The following is a 20290-nucleotide window of genomic DNA, read 5'->3' as shown; positions in this document are numbered from 1 at the left end:
GCATTCTGGAGGCCAAGCCTAATGGATCATTTTGAGTTTGAGGCCACACTGAAATACAAAGCAAGGCTAGAATAGCCAAGGCTACACAAAAAAAACCCTGTGTCAAAAACAAAACAAAACAAAAACGAAAACAACAACAAAAAAAAAAAGAAAGAAAAGAAAAAAGAAAAAAAAAGAAAGAAAGAAAAAAAGAACCTTATCCACAGAGAAACCTTGTCTCAAAAAACAAAACAAAAAAGTAAGAAACAGAAAGAAAAAAGAAAGGAAGAAAGAAACAGAAAAAGAGAAAAAATTAAAAGATTAATTAAAAGAAGAAGACAGCCAAAGCCTGGCATGGTGGTATAGGCCTTAAATCCCAGTACTCAGGAGGCAGAGGCAGATGGATTGCTGTGAGTCCCAGGCTGGCCCGAGCTACAAAACCAGGCCAAGACAGCCAAGGCTAAACAGAGAAACCCTGTCTAGAAAAACAACAAAAAACAAAACAAACAATCAAAAAAAGAAAGAAAAAGCAGAAAGAGAAAAAAATTGAAAAAAGGAAGAAGACGACAACCAAAGCCTGGCATGGTGGTGTAGGCCATTAAGCCCAGTACTCGGCATACAGAGGGAGGTAGATTGCTGTGATTTGAGGGTCAGCCTGAACTACAAAGCAAGGCCAGCATAGCGAAGGCTACACAGAGAAACCCTGTCTCGGTAAACAAAAAATGAAAGAAAGGAAGGAAGGAAGGAAGGAAGAAAGAAACAGAAAGAGAGTGGGGAAAAAGAGTAAGACAGCTGAAGCCAGGCATGGTGGTGTAGACCTTTAATCCCAGAACTCTGGAGGTAGAGACAGGCTGATATCGGTAAGTTGGAGGCCGGCCTGACTACAAAGGAAAGCCAAGACAGGCAAGGCTACACAGAGAAACCCTGTCTGGGGAAAAAAAAAAAGAAAGAAAACGATAAAGAAAAGAAGAAAAAGAAGACAAGGCCTTTCATCCCAGAACTCAGAAGGAGAGGCAGATAGATTACTTTGAGTTCCAGTACAGCCGAGTCTACAAAGCAAGGCCAGGATAGCTAAGGCAACACAGAGATACCTTGTCTCGAAAAACAAAACAAAACAAAACAAACAAAAAGAAGGAAAGAAAGAAAGAAACAGAAAGAAAAAAAGCAAGAAAAAAGAAGACAGCCAAATCAATGCATGGTTTTGTAGGCCTTAAATCCCAGTACTTGAAGGCAGAGGCAGGTAGATCACTGTGAGTTTGGGGCCTGCCTGAACTACAAAGTGAGGCCAGGATAGCCAAGGCTACACAAAGAAAGGCTGTGTTGATAAACCAAAAATAAAAGAAAGAAAGGAAGGAAGGAAGAGAAAAAGAAAGAGAAAAAAAGAAAAAGAAACAAACAGAAAAGGAAAAAGAAGACATCCAAAGCCCAGCTTGGTCGCATAGGCATTTAACCCCAGTATTCAGGAAGCAGAGGCAGGTGAATTGCTGTGAGTTCGAGGCCAGCCTGGCCTACAAAAGCGAGGACAGGATAGCTAAGGCTATACAGAGAAACCCTGTCTCAAAAAACTAAAACCAAAAGATAGATAGAAAGAAAGAGAAAAAAAGAGGGAGACAGATGAAGCCTGGCTGGGTGTCACAGGCCTTTAATCCTAGTACTCGGGAGGCAGAAACAGGTGTATGGATGTGAGTTGGAGGCAGGCCTGAACTGCAAAGTGAGACCAGGCACAGAGAAACCCTGTCTCGAAAAACCAAAAAACAAGAGAATTCGCAACAGAGGAATATCAAATGGCAGAGAAACACTTAAAGAAATGCTCAACCTCCTTAGTCATCAGGGAAATGCAAATCAAAACAACTCTGAGATTCCATCTTACACCCATCAGAATGGCTAAGATCAAAAACTCAAGCGACACCACATGCTGGCGAGGATGTGGGGAGAGAGGAACACTCCTTCATTGCTGGTGGGAATGCAAACTAGTCCAGCCACTTTGGAAATCTATCTGGTGCTATCTCAGAAAAATGGGAATAGGGCTTCCTCAAGACCCAGCTATTCCACTCCTTGGAATATACCCAGAACATGCTCCAGCACACAAAAAGAAAATGTGCTCAACCATTTTCATAGCAGCCTTATTCATAATAGCCAGCACATGGAAACAGCCTAAGTGTCGATCAGTAGAAGAATGGATAAAGAAACTGTGGTACATATACACTATGGAATACTACTCAGCTATTAAAAACAAAGAATTCCTGAAATTTGTGGATAAATGGATTGAGCTAGAAATTATCATAATGAGTGAGTTAACCCAGAAGCAAAAAGAGTCAAATGGTATATACTCACTTATATCTGCATACTAGTCCAAGGGGCATGTCCCACGAAAGCCTTCACTTACCAGGAAACTGGGACAGAGGGGAGGACAACCTATTGGGACTCTAGATGAAAGAAGCATGGGAGAATAGCAAAGTAGAAGGATCCAGAGGGTCCTAGAAACCTACAAGTAGAACATTATGATAGGCAGATTTGGGCCCAGGGGTCCCACTCAAACTAAGGCACCAGCCAAGGACAATACAGGCGGTAAACTTTAAACCGCTACCCAGATCTAGCCAATGGTCAGAACGTTCTCCACAGTTGAGTGGAGAGTGGGGTCTGACTTTCTCACGTACTCTGGTGTCTCACATTTGACCATGTCCCCTGGAGGGGGGGACCTAGTGGCACTCAGAGGAAGGACAGAAGGTTACCAAGAAGAGACTTGATACCCTATGAGCATATGCAGGGGGAGGTAATCCCCCTCAGGAACAGTCATAGGGGAGGAGAATAAGGGAAAAATGAGAGGGAGGGAAGAATGGGAGGATACAAGGGATGCTATAACCATTGAGATGTAACAAGAATAAATTAATAATAAAAAAATAAAACTAAAAAACAGAATGAGAGAGAAAAAAAGAAAAAGAAAAAGAAAAGAAGAAGACAGCTAAAGCCAGGCATGGTGGTGTAGGCCTTTAATATGAGTTCTCAGGAGGCAGAGACAGATGGATCGCTGTATGTTCATGGCAGGCCTAAGCTGCAAAACGAAGCCAGGATATCCAAGGCTACACAGAGAAACCTTGTCTCAAAAAAAAAAAAAAAAAAGAATAAAATAAAATAAAATAAAAAGAAAAGAAAAAGGAAAAGAAAAAGAAAAGAAAAGGAAAAGAAGAAGAAATAGAAAAAGACAAAAGAAGAAAAAGAGGACATCGGAAGATGGGCTTGGTCACACAAGTCTTTAATCCTTGTACTCAGGAAGCAGGCAAGTGCATCATTGAGAGTTCAAGGCCAATCTGATCTACAAAGCCAGGCCAAGATAGCTAACACTACACAGAGAAATCTTGTATTGAAAAAAAAAAAAAAGAAAGAAAGAAAAGAAAGAAAGAAAAACAGAACAAAAAAGAAAAAGAAAAAAAGGAAAGAAAAAGACAGCCGAAGCCAGACATGGTGGTGTAGGCCTTAAATCCCAGCACGCAGGAGGTAGAGGCCAGAGGATCACTGCGAGTTTGAGGCCAGCCTTGTCTACAAAGTGAGGTCAGGACAGCAAAGGCTACATAGAGAAACCCTGTCTTGAAAAACAAAAAAATGAAAAAATAAAGAAAGTAAGAAACGGAGAGAAAAAAAAAAAAGAAAAAGAAAAAGAAAAAGAAAAAGAAGAAAGAACAAGAAGACAGCCAAAGCCTGGCATGGTGGTGTAGGCCTTTAATCCCAGTACTCAGGAGACAGAGGCAGGTGGATTGCTTTGAGTTCGAGGCCAGCCTTGTCTACAAAGCGAGGCCAGGACAGCTAAGGCTTTACAGAGAAACCCTGTCTCGAAAAACAAAATAAGAAAGACAGAGAAAAAATAAAAAGGAAGAAGAAGAAGAAGAAGAGGGGGAGGTGGAGGAAGAGGAGGAGGAGGAGGTGGTGATCACTATGATTTGAGGGCAGGCCTGAACTGCAAAGCAAGGCCAGGATAGCCAAGGCTATATAGAGAAACCCTGGCTCAAAAAGCCAGAGAGAGAGAGAGAGAGAGAGAGAGAGAGAGAGAGAGAGAGAGAGAGAGAGAGAGAGAGAGAGAGAAAGAAAGAAAGAAACAGAAAGACAAAAAAGAAAAAGATAAAAAAAAAAGGAAGACATTTGAAGCTGTGCATGATGGTATAGGCCTTTCATCTCAGTATTCTGGAGGCAGAGCTAGGTGGATCGCTGTGAGTTCAGGGGAGGCTTGAACTACAAAGTAAGGCCAAGACAGCCAAGGCTACACAGAGAAACCCTGTCTAGAAAAAGTAAAAGAAACAGAAAAAGACAAAAGAAGAAAAAGAAGACATCTGAAGATGGGCTTGGTCGCACAAGCCTTTAATCCCAGTACTCAGGAAGCAGAGGCAAGTGCATCACTGTGAGTTTGAGGCCAATCTGATCTACAAAACCAGGCCAGGATAGCTAACCCTACACAGAGAAACCTTGTATCGAAAAACAAAACAAATTAAAAAAAAAGAAAAGAAACAAAGAAAAAGATAAACAGAATAAAAAAGAAGAAGAAGAAGAAGGAGAAGGAGAAGAAGAAGAAGAAGAAGAAGAAGAAGAAGAAGAAGAAGAAGAAGAAGAAGAAGAAGAAGAAGACAGCCTAAGCCAGACATAGTCGTATAGGCCTTTAATCCCAGGACTCAGGAGGCAGAGGCCGGTGAATGGCTTTGAGTTCAGGGTTGGCCTGAATTTCAAAGCCAGGTCAGGCCAGCCAAGGCTACACAGAGAAACCCTGTCTCGAAAAACAAAAAAAAAAAAAAAAAAAACAAAAAAAAAACAAAAAAACAAACAAAAAAACAAAAAACCAAAAACCAAAAAACAAAAACAAAAAACAAACAAACAAAAAAAAGAAACAAAAAACAGAAACAGAGAGAAAAAAGAAAAGAGTTAAAAGAAGAAGAAGAAGAAGAAGAAGAAGAAGAAGAAGAAGAAGCAGCAGCAGCAGCAGCAGCAGCAGCAGCAGCCAGGCATGGTGGTATAGGCACTTAATCCCAGGAGTCAGGAGACAGTGGCAGGTAGATGGCTGTGAGTTGAGGGCAGTCCTGAACTGCAAAGTGAGGCCAGGACAGCTAAGGCTACACAGAGAAAGTCTGTCTCGATAACCAATAATGAAAGAAAGAAAGAAAAAAAGAAAGAAAGAAAGAAAGAAAGATAAAGAAAAAAAGAATAAGACAGCCAAAGCCAGGCATGGTGATGTAGGGTTTTAATACCAGTACTCCTGAGGCAGAGGCAGGCAGATCGCTGTGAGTTGGAGGCCAGCTTGAATTACAAAGCAAGGCCAAGACAGCCAACGCTACACAGAGAAACCCTGTCTCGAAAAACAAAACAAAACAAAAAATCAAAACAAAAAAGAAAGAAAATAAGAAACAGAAGAAAATAAAAATGAAAAAGGAAGAAGAAGAAAGAGAAGAAGAAGAAGAAGAAGAAGAAGAAGAAGAAGAAGAAGAAGAAGAAGAAGAAGAAGAAGAAGAAGAAGAAGACAGCCAAAGCCTGGCATGGTGGTGTAGGCCTTTAAATTCTAGTACCAGGGAGGCAGATACCAGTGGATCGCTGTGAGTTGGAGGCCAGCCTTGTCTATAAAGCAGGGCAAGGATAGCTAAGGCTACACAGTGAAACTTTGTCTCAAAGGACCATAAGCAAAGGAAAAATAGAAAAAAAAAAGAGAAAGAGAAAAAAAGAAAAAGAAAAAGAAAAAAAAAAAACAAGAGGAAGACAGCAGAAGTCTGCCTTGGTGGCACAGGCCTAGTACTTGGGAGGCTGAGGCAGGCAGATTGCTGTGAGTTGGAGGCCAACCTGGTCTACAAAGCAAGGCAAGGAGAGCTAAGGCTAAACAGAGAAACCCTGTCTCAAAAAATAAAAAAAAACCAAAAAAACAAAGAAACAGAAAGAGAGAAAAAAGAAAAGAAAAGAAAAGAAAAGAAAGAAAAAGAAAAAAGAAGAAAAAGAAGACAGCCGAAGCCTGGCATGGTGGAGTAGGCCTTTAATCCCAGTACTCAGGAGGCAGAGACAGGTGGATCTCTGTGAGTTCAGGGCCTGCCCGAACTGCAAAGTGAGGCCAAGATAGTAAGGCTACACAGAGAAACCCTGTTTAGACAAACCAATCAATAAATAATTAAATAAATAAAAAGAAATAAAGAAAGAATTTGACCATATCCCCTGGAGGGGGAGACCTGGTGGCACTCAGAGGAAGGACAGCAGGTTGCCAAGAAGAGACTTGATACCCTATGAGAATATACAGGGGGAGGTAATCCCCCTCAGGAACAGTCATAGGGGAGGGGAATAATGGAAAAATGGGAGGGAGGGAAGAATGGGAGGATATAAGAGATGGGATAAACATTGAGATGTAACAAGAATAAATTAATAAAAAACAATTTAAAAAAAAAGAAAGAAAGAAAGATACAGGAAGAGAAATTAAAAAAAAAGGAAAAAAAAAAAGAAGATATTCGAAGCTGGTCAAGGTAGTGTAGAACTTTAATCTCAGTACTGGGAGGCAGAGCTAGTTTGACCACTGTGAGTTCATGGCTGGCCTGAACTACAAAAGCGAGGCCAGGATAGCTAAGGCTACACAGAGAAACCCTGTCTCTAAAACCAAAATAAATAAATAAATAAATAAATAGAAAGTAACAAAGAAAGAAAGACAAAAAAAAGAAAAAGGACAAAAAAGAAAACAGCTGAAGTCATGCTTGGTGGTGTAGGCCTTTAATTGCAGTACTCGGAGTCAGAGGCAGGTGGATCACTGTGTGTTGGGGCCTGCCTGAACTACAAAAGTGAGGCCAGGACAGCTAAGGCTACACAGAGAAACCCTGTCTCAAAAAACCAAAACCAAAAGACAGACAGAAAGAGAGAGGGGGGGGGGGAAGAGGAAGGCAGCTGAAGCCAGGATTGGTGGCACAGGCCTTTAATCCTAGTACTCAGGAGGCAGAGTCAGGTGGATCGCTGTGAGCTGGGGGCAGGCCTGAACTACAAAGTGAGGCCGAGACAGCCAAGGCTACACAGAGAAACCCTGTCTCAAAGAACCAAAAAACAAAACAAGAAAAAAACTAAGAAACAGAGAGAGAAAAAGAAGAAGGAAGAGGAGGAGGGGGAGGAGGTGGGGGAGGAGGAGGAGGAGGAGGAAGAAGAGGAGGAGGAGGAGGAGGAGGAGATAGCCAAAGCCAGACTTGGTGGTGTAGGCCTTTGATCCCAGTACTCAGGAGACAGAGGCAGATGGATCATTGTACGTTCAAGCCAGGCTTGAGCTGCTAAACGAGGCCAGGACAGCCAAGGCTACTCAGAGAAACCCTGTCTCAAAAATAAAAATGAAAATAAAAATAAAAATAAAGTCTCTTCTTGGTAACCTGCTGTCCTTCCTCTGAGTGCCACCAGGTCCCCCCCCTCCAGGGGACATGGTCAAATGTGAGGCACTAGAGTACGTGAGAAAGTCAGACCCCACTCTCCACTCAACTGTGTTACCAAGAAGAGACTTGATACCTTATGAGCATATACAGGGGGAGGAAGTCCCCCTCAGGAACAGTCATAGGGGAGGGGAATAAGGGGAAAAGGGGAGGGAGGGAGGAATGGGAGGACACAAGGGATGGGATAACCATTGAGATGTAACAAGAATAAATTAATAAAAAATTAAATAAAAAAACATAGTAAAAAATAAAAATAAAAATAAAGAAAAGAAAGAAAGCAACAGAAAGAAAACGATTTAAAAAACAAAGAAGAAGACGCCAAAGCCAGGCTTGGTGGTGCAGGCCCTTAACCCCAGTACTCGGGAGACACAGGGAGGAAGATTGCTATGATTTGAGGGGCAGCCTGAACTGCAAAGCAAGGCCAAAATAGGCACGGCTACACAGAGAAACCCTGTCCCAGTAAACAAAAAATGAAAGAAATAAGGAAAGAAAGAAAGAAAGGAGGGAGGGAGAAGAAATAGACAGGAAGAGAAAGAGAAAAAAAAAAAAAGAGAGAGAGAAAGCCGAAGCCCGGCATGGTGGTATAGGCCTTTAATCTCAGTACTCAGGAAGTAGAGGACAGTGGAGCTCTGTGAGTTGGGCGCCAGCCTTGTCTAGAAAGCGAGGCCAGGATAGCTAAGGCTACACAGAGAAATCCTGTCTTGAAAATCCAAAAGAAAAAAAAAAGAAAAAAAAAAAAAAAAGAAAGTAATAAACAGTAAGAGAAAAAGAAAGAAAATAAAAAGACAAAGAAGAAGACGAAGAGGAAGAAGAAGAAGAAGAAGAAGAAGAAGAAGAAGAAGAAGAAGAAGAAGAAGAAGAAGAAGAAGAAGAAGACAGCCAAAACCTGGCATTGGCATGGTGGTGTAGGCCTTTAATCCCAGTACACAAGAGGCAGAGCTAGGTGGATCACTGTGAGTTCAGGACTACAAAGTGAGGCTAGGACTGCTAAGACTACACATAGTAACCCTGTCTTGAAAAAAAAAGAAAAAGAAACACAAAAAGAAAAAGAAAAAAGAAAAAAAGAAGACATCTGAAGCCCGTCTTGGTCGCACAGGCTTTTAATGCCAGTACACAGGAAGCAGAGGCAGGTTGATCTCTTTGAGTTCGAGGCCAGTCTGTTTTACAAAGCGTGGCCAGGATAGCTGAGGCTACACAGAGAAACTTTGTCTTGAAAAACAAAAAAAAAAAAAAAAAAAGAAAAGAAAAGAAAAAAAAGAAAAAGAAAAAGAAAGAAACAGAAAGAGAAAGAAGAAAAGAAAAAAAGGAAAAAGAAAAAGAAAAAAAGAAGAAGACAGCTGAAGTTGAGCACAGTGGTGCATGCCTTTAATCCCAGTACTTGGGAGGCAGAGGTAGGTGGATTGCTGTGAATTTGGAGCCTGCCTGAACTACAAAGGGAGGCCAGGACAGCCAATTCTATACAGAGAATCCCTATCTCAGGGGGGAAAAAAAAGAAAAGAAAAGAAAAAAAGAGTAAATAAGAAAAAGAACACATCCATAGCCGGGCTTGGTCACGGACCTTTAATCCCAGTACTCAGGACTCAGAGGCAAGTGGATCCCTGTGAGTTGAGGGCAATCCTGAACTGCAATGTGAGGCCAGCACAGCCAAGGCTACACAGAGAAACCATGTCTTGATAAACCAAAAACAAAAGAAAGAAAGAAAGAAAGAAAGGAAGGAAGGAAGGAAGGAAAAAAAGAAATAGAAAGAGAGGGAAAAAAAAAAAAAAAAGGAAAAAACAGCCAAAGCCAGGCATGGTGTTGCAGGCCTTTAACAGAAGTACTCCGGAGTCAGAGACAGGCGGATTGCTGTGCTTTGGAGGCCAGCCTGAAGTGTAAAGCAAGTCCAGAACAGCCAAGGCTGCACAGACAAGTCCTGTCTCGATAAAACCAAAAAGAAAGAAAGGAAGGAAGGAAGAAAAGAAAGAAATAGGAAGAGAAAGAGGAAAAAAAGAAAAAGATTAAAAAAAAAAAAGAAGACAGCAGAAGCTGGGCATGGTGTTGCAGGCTGTTAATCCCATGAGGATCTCTGTGAGCTCCAGACCTTCCTGACCTGCAAAGTGAGGCCAGGATAGCCAAGGCTACACAGAGATATCCTGTCTCAAACAACAACAACAACATAAAAAAAAATAGAAAAAGAAAAAGAAATAAAAGAAGAAGACATCATAACCTGGGCGTGGTGCCACATGCCAGTACTCAGGAAGCAGAGGCATGTGGATTGCTGTGAGTTTGAGGCCAGCCTGGTCTACAAAGCAAGGCCAGGACAGCCAAAGCTACACAGAGAAACTCTGTCATGAAAACCCAAAAACAAAACAATGATACAGAAAGAGAAAAAAGAAAAAGGAAGAAGAAGACAGCTGAAGCCTGGAGTGGTGGTGTGTGCCTTTAATCCCAGTACTCAGGAGCAGGAGGCTAGTGGATAGCTGTGAGTTGGAGGCCAGCCTGAAAGGCAAAGCAAAAAAAGAAGACTGCCTAAAGCAGGAATATGAAGAATTAGATGTGGAGGGAAGGAGCTAGGGTGGGAAAGAAGCAGAGGATGAGAATGGTAGAAGATGGAGGGAGGAAGAGTCAGGGATAAGTGAGATTGATTAGGAGGATAAAGGGGGCATCTTTTCTCCCAATGATATTCTATACAAAGAATAGTAGTATCCCCATCTAGGAGGAGGACCTCTTCTTAGGTTAGAACAAAGCTTAGCTTGGGAGACAGGAGTGGGCAGGATTTGGCGGGGGGGGGGGTGGGTGGGAAGAGGGGACAGGAGCGGAGCTGGGGACGAGGAGCATTCATTTTCTAAAGTCCAGAGCCAGCACCAATGGTGAAGGCGGCTTCTGTGAGTTGGCTTGAGGGATATGAGGAGAGACTGCAGACACCATCCAGTTTCCTGGACCCCAGGGCTGGGGAAGGGCACTTTTCTGGGGATCATAGACTGAGAACAAAAATATTTCTCTTCTATCGTGGGCATCGCACCGGCACTCGAACTCATTCTCATTCACCTCCTTACCTTGACTCTGGCAGATTTTTGGTCTTGTTTCTTGCTAGGGTAGCAGCCAGTCTTGGACAGAGAGCGTTATGGCGTCCTCATTTTCCCTTAACCCACGGGCTTCTGAAGCATTAAGTAGGAAGTGACCACCCACACAAAGACTGATGGGAACATCCTGGGGAGAGGCCTGATGGGAGTTCCACGCCTCTGGCGCCTCCCCTGGCACGAGGGTTTGTTAGTCCCTCCTCCACCTCGCAGAGGACCTCATTTGATACTTTATAACATTTTGGGCCAAGGCCTCAGCTATCTGAGAGTCTTCTGGTAGAAGTCTGTCTGAAGGAGGCTTTTTTTTTTCTTTTTCATCCACAAGGGTACCTGAAAAAATCTGCAGAAAGAGATGCAATATTCTCTGGACATAATTATCTTGGTTCATATCATAGTTCCCATTTCTTTTCTCCCCATTCTTTTCTTTGTTTCTTTTTTCTTTCTTTCTTTCTTTCTTTCTTTCTTTCTTTCTTTCTTTCTGTCTTTCTTTCTTTTTTGTAGGTCTCCATTCAATTTTTTTTCACTGTTGATTCATTTTACATCCTGGTTGTAGCCCAACCCCTCCTCTCCTCAGCCTCCTAGTACCTCAGAAAAGTGGAGCCCCCTTCTCATCCATCCCAGCTCATCAAATCCTATCAGGACTTAGAGCATCCTCTTCCCCTGTGTCCTGCCAAGGCAGTCCTACCAGGGGGAAGTGATTTGAAAAAAAGCTGGGAACAAAGTCCATGTCAGAGACAGTCCTCCCTCCCATTGGTAGAAGACCCACATGAAGGCCAGAGGGGCCTGCTGAGATGGAAGCACCAACCAAGGGCCATGCTTGGGTTGGACCTAAGCCCCCTACATACACATAGCCAATGGGCACCTTAGGCTTCATGTAGTTCCCATTTCCTTAAAGATTTCCTGGCAAATGACACATCCCTGCAAATGTTAGTTGTGCTTTCAAATATTAGAAAAAGTAGTCGTATGTTTTTAGAGTTATGGAGGTGACCACAGAGAATAGCAAGGCAGAGAGCATAGAATAGGAGGTGGCTTTCATAAAAAAAAAATACATACTGCTAATGTATTCCATTTATTCATCACATATACTCAGTTTTTATATTACTGATGACAGATTATATACAAGCATGTAAAGGCTCTCTCTCTCTCTCTCTCTCTCTCTCTCTCTCTCTCTCTCTCTCTCTCTTGCGTACGTGCATGCGCTCACGCGCGCGCGCGCGCGCGCGCGCGCGCGTGTGTGTGTGTGTGTGTGTGTGTGTGTACATGCGAGCACATGCAAATGCACCACACAAGAATGTTCAGGAATCAGTATTCTTTGCTTTCTACTATGTGTGGCCTGGGGATTTTACTCAGGCTCTCAGGCTCAAGAACAAGCACCTTTACCCCCTGGCCTCTAGCTACCCCAGATCTGAAATCTTTAAAAACTGTATGCAAAGAATTGAAGTACAAGCCTTTACAGATCGCAATCATTTGAATACTTTGAATATCTTCCATTGCACATGTAAGTTTCCATGTTGTTATGATATATTCTTTTCTGCATTTTGTTTTTCAAAGGCTTACTTTTTTTGGTTCTTGTTGTTCTGGCAAAGGATACCACCCAGTACTTTCATTCAAGATATGCAAATATAGATTCAAAATGTCACAATGCCTGGGAGGTGAATTAAGCAGGAGGAAGCCAGTTTGTATTTCCAGCACTCAAGTAAAAATGTGTACATAATAGAGTACACTGGGCAAACAGCGATAGCAGGATCTCTGGAACTTCCTGCTTGCTTGGCTAATCTAGCTGAATTTGTGAGTTCTAGGATCTTAGAAAAAGAGTGTTGGTTTTTTTTAATAGGTGAAGAGTGGTTGAGATAGACATCTGACTTTGACTTTTGCCCTCCATATGCAAACACATCTATATATGCACAAATGCATTCACACACATAACATAACATGTTACACAAACAAATCTAAAATGTTGGCTTAAATGTGGGAGTGAGTCTCCATGGTCAAATCACAACCAGAAATCTATCTTCTCTCTAAAATTTACTACTTAAGAATATGAGAATTTTACTGTTTTTTTTTTTTTTTTTTTACTAACTAGTTATATATTTTATGCTTTATTTTGCAAAAAAAAAGTACAGGTTCTTCCAAAATTCATATCTTAATATCTTTTCTTGTATATGACTATGTTTACTGGTATTTTATTAATGAACATGAGTACATTCAGAATGTTACTACGAGTTTTTACTTTTACTTTGCATTTTTAAAATGGTACCAAGTTTTGTGTGTGTGTGTGTGTGTGTGTATGTGTGTGTGTGTGTATACCAGTACATGTGAATATATGTATGCATGCTGAGGCAGAAGACTTCCTCAATGTAATTCTTCAGGTTCCATCTACTTTTAGCAAAACAGTCTTTCTTTGGCTGGCTTGGAGCTCTTTTAGTCACCCCCTGCTAGCTGGCTAGTGAACTCAAGGAATCTTTCCATCTCTGCTTCCTTAGAATTGAGGTTAAAACCATGTGCTCTCTGCATATCAGACTTAAAAAAAAAGACTTCTATTTATTCTTTGTGAATTTTATAAAACATATTTTATTATAGTCATTCCCTCCCTCAACTCCTTCCAGATATTCTCCTGCCTCCCTACCCACCCAACACCGCATTTTCTTTCTTTAAAAGCTAAACTGGGTTAACTCACTCATTATGATCATTTCTAGCTCAATCCATTTATCCACAAATTTCGGGAATTCCTTGTTTTTAATAGCTGAGTAGTATTCCATAGTGTATATGTAACCCAGAAGCAGAAAGAGTCAAATGGTATATACTCACTTATATCTGCATACTAGCCCAAGGGGCATGTCCCACGAAAGCCTTCACTTACCAGGAAACTGGGACAGAGGGGAAGGCATCCTATTGGGACTCTAAATGAGAGACGCATGGGAGAATAGCAAAATAAAAGGATACAGATGGTCCTAGAAATCTACAAGTAGAACAATATGATAGGCAGATTTGGGCCCAGGGGTCCTGCTCAAACTAAGGCACCAGCCAAGGACAATACAGGAGGTAAACTTTAAACTCCTTCCCAGATCTAGCCAATGGTCAGAATATTCTCCACAGTTGAGTGGAGAGTGTGATATGACTTTCTCACATACTATGGTGCCTCATGTTTGACCATGTCCCCTGGAGGGGGAGACCTGATGGCACTCAGAGGAAGGACAGCTGGTAGCCAAGAAGAGACTTCATACCCTATGAGAATATACAGGGGGAGGTAATCCCCCTCAGGAACAGTCATAGGGGAGGGGAATAATGGGAAAATGGGGGGGGGAGGAATGGGAGGATACAAGGGATGGGATAAACATTGAGATGTAACAAGAATAAATTAATAATAATAAAAAAAGCTAAACTGAGCTAAAATAATGAAATACCTGAAACAAAACCATGGAGTCAAGTTTGCTTTGGCTAAATATTCCTAGGTCTGGGACCTGCCCTGGAGTGTGAGTGGTATACCAGGTATCAGTCCATTGAAGAATACTGACTTTTCCTGTTTCTCCAGCAAACAATAGTTCCTTAGCTATGGGTGAGACTTTGTGCCTACTTCCTCTCCTCCATACTGTGATGTTTATTTTGAGGTTGTATAGGTCTTATGTATGCTGTCACAGTCTCTTTGAGTTCATATATACATTTTTCCTGTTTGGTCTGTATAATCCTGTCACCTTGAAGTCATCTACCACCTCTGAGTCTTACAATCTTTCCCTCCTCTCTTCGTTGAAGATCTCTGAGCCTTGCCTGATGAAAGAGATGTGATATAGACCTACCAAGTACAACTAAGTACTTGACAGTCCTATTTTCTGCATGTTGACCAGTTTTAGGTTTCAGTGTTATTGACCATCAACTGCAAGAATATTCTTTTGATGAGGGTTGAGTTATACTCCAGTCTATGTGTATAACAACGTCTTCAGGAGTCATCTTATTGCTATGCTTATTAAGCAGAATAATAGGTTTTCCCCTAGGGCCTCAGGTCCTTAGCTTTGTTGATAGTCTCAAGGAGCTCAACATAAGACCTGATACTCTATCTTATGAAGAAGGAAAAAGGAGTATACTTAAACTTAGAACAAAGGAAAAGACTTTCTGAACAGGACTCTGAAAGCATAGTCCTTAAGACCAAAAATTGACAAATAGGACCACATGAAACAAAGCAAAACAAAAACCAGCTTCTGTACAGCAAAGCACACCATAATTCAAGTGAAGAGACATCTATAGACTATCAAAAGGGCAACATTATTTAACTATAATATGCTGGCTACTTTTTTAAATGTGGGTTCTGGGGCTCAAATTCTCATGTTTATTAGACAAACACTTTATTGGCTGGGTAATCTCCACAGTCCTTTTTGTATATTGAAATAATGCATTAGAAACACTGTTAGGAACTGTGGGAATAATACAAACTAATATGAAAAATGCTGAAAAGGATGAATTAGGAAGATCACATACTCAAGGACTGCTCAACCTATACCTATGATCTGGGTGTCTTAGCGCTTGCATGCCTGTAATCCCAGCACTTGGAAAGAAGAGGCAAAAGGATCAGGAGATGTTACATAAGAAGTTTGAGGTCAGTCTGGCCTACATAAGACCCTGCTTTTGAAAAACAAATAAGTAAATAAATAAAAACTAGAAAGTTAATTATGTAACATGAAGGTTAATATTTATTGACTTGAATTACCTAAATGAGATTTATTTTGTTAAAATAATTCAATTGCTTTGTAGTATACCATTTACTTATTTTACTTAATACTTTATTCATCATTTATTTTTTACATATACATTTTTATTATTACACATATATACAATAGACTACCTATAGCAAGAAAAACCATAATACAATCAGGAATTATATAAATGTTACATTCTTAGTGTTTTAGCTATTTGTATTTGACAGCTTTGAAGAAAACATCTTTCCTATCTTAGTGCATCTAAAATTCTGGATGTAAATCGATCTCCATCACATCTTGTCATGATCAACTTAAAACATCTATCTAGAGCTAAAAGCATCTTAACCCCTAAACAACTAAGCTTTATTGTAAAACTAAGCTAAATGGTCTTCAACTCCATCAGATAGTTGAAAAGGAATAAACTTAATTACCTGAGATGCTGGGTGTATAGGTTAGTGGCTTTCCATATGAGAAGATGATAGAGACAGTTTGCTACCTGAACAAAATTCTCTATATCTTTCGAGCATATTCTTCAGCCTTCTGGCCCAATATATCCAACAGACATATTTGTGAGGCAGGAATTATTGAGGACTTGCTTATCCTGTCTTGGCAAAGTTTGGCTTTCAACTCTGCCTGCATCCAAGCTTGCCCCTTTTTAAAGCAGAATTCTGTCTGTGGTAGAAATGAGGACATTTTGACCAGTTGCTTTTTTTTGCCACATTTGAAGCCATCTCCATAAAAAGGTTTTTTGAAGCTCATTATCCTCTTTGAGGTAGGCTGTGTGTTGCCAGGAGCTAACCTGTCTCATTTTCAGTGAATCTTTAAAATAATAAAAACATTTTCAATGCCATATTATGCAAGGCTCTTAGGTTTTTGAAGACTTTATCTCACTATCTTACCTTATTGTTCATATCTATCTGCTGCACCTAAGATGTATATTCTTGTGATAAAAGTAGACTAGTAATTGACATGCCTATGATCTGATCAACGAACAATTAACTTGTATAACTTATTTACCCTAAACACCCTGCAATAGTACTTTCAAAGTATTAGAAGTAAACCTTGTTTTATAATTGAGTTATATGGGTGCAATAACTCATATTAGAGTAGAAATATATATATATATATATATATATGTATATATATACATATATATATATGTATATATATATACAGTGTGTGTGTGAAGAATAAACTTACATTTGAATTCCATAGCACTGTATCTAGAATTAAACTTATTTTGCATCTATATACAAAATTCTTTACTAGTGAAATAAAAATAACCTTGTGGATGACAATTGAGGCATTAAGTTGAGGAATAGATTCACTAATCTACTTTTTGTTCTATTTTCCCTGTATATTTATATATTCCCCTCTTCTTTATTTTCAATCCTTATCTCTAAACCTAAAAGTGTAAAATAAGGGAAAAGAAAGACTTCAATGAGGCTAACTTTGTTTTTTTTCTAAATAAGACCAATAATAACTTGTAACCAACTCCCATTGATAATAACGCTCTATAGCACATTAAAGCAACAAAAAACCTACCCGACTCCCCTTAAAGGAGATGGGGCATCGTTCTCTTAATGTTTCTTCTGGCTGATTTGGAACTAATAGGGGGGCCAAATAAAATTGGGGAAATGGTTAAACAGTTGTGGTCCAGTTTCTAAATGTTGAGAAATTCTAGGCTTAAATAGAGTCCTGTGTAGGACAGTCTGAAATGCTGGACCAATTGTGATTGGACCCTTTCTTTGAAAGTGTCCTGGGAGCTGTCTTGTTCTGGTGAGGAACAGCAATTGAAGCACTTGGTGCTGGAATATGAAGGATTTAAGGATGTCAGTGTCCAGCATGCTGAGAGGAATGCATCCTGTCAGATCTGATCCAAAGTCAATGTCTAGTTCTTTTGTTCTGAAAACATAATTTCTCACGAGCATTATACAGTCCCCAAATTATAAGTGTATAAGTTATGTGTGATGCACAGAACAATTAAGGCTGGTTTTCTGTTCTTTGTATGAACAGAAAAAAAGACATCTGTAAATCTTCATTCATTCCATATGAATAATGACATCTAATAGTAGTTCACACGGGTTCTGTAGCCAACAAGATGCATTGTCTATGCCTAGACATTCATGTCTCAGCAAGTATCAAAGCTATTTCCATATAATGGGATTAGCAATATAAATTACCTGCTTGATCTGCAGTTTAAATTCTTCACATCCTGATTATAGCACCCTGTCTCATTCCCCCCATCCCCTCTCCCTTAGTACTCAGAAAGAGAAGCCCTCTTCCCCTAACATCTGACATCAGCCAGTCATGTATCATCTGTACTACCTGTAACCTCTTCCTCTGTATCATCTGTACTACCTGTAACCTTTTCCTCTATATCCTGACAAGGTTGCCCTGCCAGGGGGAAGTGATCTATGTTCAGCGGCCAAAGTGCATGTCTGAAGTAGTCCCTACTCTCCACATGAGGGATCCACAAGGAGATTGTGCTAGTACAGCTGACTAGAGGGTCTAGGTCCACACCATACATGGCCCTTGGTTGATGTTTCAGTCTCTGTGTTGTGGTGTGGTTATCCTGTATAATGTGGCTAATATCTACTTATGAGTGAGTATATACCATGTGTGCCTTTCTAGATCTGGGTTACCTCACTCAGGATGATTTTTTTCTAGTTCATCGATTTGCCTGCAAATTTCAAGATTTTCTTGTTTTTGATAGCAGAATAGCATTCCATTGTGTAAATATACCAGTTTCTTTATCCATTCTTCCTTTGAGGGACATGTAAGTTGTTTCCAGATTCTGGCTATTATGAATAAAGCTGCTATGAACATAGTTAAGCAAATGTCCTTGTTGTATGGTGGAGCATCTTTTTGGTATATTCCCAAGAGTGGTATGTCTGGGTCCTGAGGTAGAGTTATTCCCAATTTCCTGAGAAAACACTAGATTGATTTCCAAAGTGGTTGTACAAGTTTGCACTCCCACCTGCAATGGAGGAGTGTTCACCTTTCTCCACATCCTTGCCAGCATGTGCAGTCAGGTGAGTTTTTTTTAATCTCAGCCATGAAGATAGGTGTAAGATGGAATCTCAGAGTTGTTTTGATTTGTATTTCCTTCGTGACTAAGAATGTTGAGCATTTCTTTAAGTGTTTCTCAGCCATTCAATATTCCTCTGTTTGAGAATTCATTTTCAGCACGAGTTCTTTCTTTCTTTCTTTTCTTTCTTTCTTTCTTTCTTTCTTTCTTTCTTTCTTTCTTTCTTTCTCTATACTGACCTTAAACCAATTACTTATTTATCTGAGTATCATTTTGAACTTCTGATAAACATTTCTCTATCTCCCATGTATATAGGGTAATAGGCATGGTGCAACATGCATTGTTTAAAACATATGCTAAATATTTTTCTATATTTTTCTTTTTAAGTATTTGTTACTTCTCACATTATTTTCTCTATTTCCATATAGAATTTTGATACACATATTAGGATGATTTCTCTCATAGGTAATCTTCTTATTTTAATTGACATTACAATAAGAAACATTTTTAAAACAGCATGGTACTGGCAAAGCAATAGGCTGGTGGATCAATGGAATAGAATTGAAGACCCAGAGATGAATCCACACACATTTGCTCACTTGATTTTTGACAAAGAAGCCAAATCTATTAAATGGAAAATGATAGCATCTTCAACAAATGGTGCTGGTCTAACTGGCTGTCTACATGTAGAAAAATGCAATTAGACTGTTATTTGTCACCATGCAAAAAACTCAAGTCCAAGTGGATTAAAGACCTCAACTTAAAACCAGATTTATTAATTCAGTTAGAAGAAAAAGTGAGGAAGAGTCTGGGACACATAGACACAGGAGACAACTTTCTGAACAGTACACCAACAGCCCAGGCCTTAATGTCAACAATTAATAAATGGGACCTCATGTGGCTGAGAAGCTTCTGTAAGGCAGGAGACACTGTCAAGAGAACAAAGCGACAGCCTACAGAATGGGAAAAGATCTTCACCAACCCATCATCTGACAAAGGTTTAATATCCAAAATATATAAAGAACTCAAGAAATTAAACACCACAAAACCAAACAACCCAATTACAAAATGGGGCTCAGAACTTAACAGAGAATTCTCAGTAGAGGAATATCAAATGGCTGAGAAACACTTAAAGAAATGCTCATCTTTGTTAGTCATCAGAGAAATGCAAATCAAAACAACTCTGAGATTCCATCTTACACCCATAAGAATGGCTAAGATCAAAAACTCAAATGACACCACATGTTGGCAAGGACGTGGAGAGAGAGGAACACTCCTTCATTGCTGGTGGGAATGCAAACTAGTACAACCACTTTGGAAAGCTATCTGGCGCTTTCTCAGAAAAATGGGTATAGGGCTTCCTCAAGACCCAGCTATCCCACTCCTTGGAATATACCCAGAAAATGCCCTACCGCACAACAGGGATATATGCTCAACCATGTTCATAGCAGCTTTATACTTAATAGCCAGAACATGGAAACAGCCTAAGTGTCCCTCAGTAGAAGAATGGACTAAGAAACTGTGGTACATTTACACTATGGAATACTACTCAGCTATTAAAAACAAGGAATTCCCAAAATTTGTGTACAAATGGATTGATCTAGACACTATCATAATGAGTGAGTTCACCCAGAAGCAAAAACTGACAAACGGTATATACTCACTTATATCAAAACACTAGTCCAAGGGATACGTCCCATGAAAAACTTTACTTACCAGGAAAGTGGGTCAGAGGAGAGGACATCCTATTGAGACTTTAGGTGAGAGTAGCATGGAAGAATGGGGAAGTAGTAGGAATCACAGGGTCATGGAAACCTACAAGAAGAACTTTATGACAGGCAGATCTGGGCCCTGGGGTCCTCCTCAAACTAAGGCACCAGCCAAGGAGAATATAGGCAGTAAACTTCGAACCCCTACCAAGACCTAGCCAACGAACAGGATATTCTCCATCGTTGAGTGGAGAGTGAGATCTGACTCTCACATGAACCCTGGTGCCCCTTTTCAGACCACGTCCCCTGGATGGGGAGGCCTGGCGGCACTCAGAGGAAGGATTGCAAGTTACCAAGAAGAGACTCGATACTCTAAGAGCATATATAGGGGGAGGAGGTCTCTCTCAATCAC

This window comes from Acomys russatus, chromosome X, assembly GCF_903995435.1.
Source record: "Acomys russatus chromosome X, mAcoRus1.1, whole genome shotgun sequence".
NCBI lineage: Eukaryota > Metazoa > Chordata > Mammalia > Rodentia > Muridae > Acomys > Acomys russatus.
Note: the sequence above shows the minus strand (reverse complement) of the source record.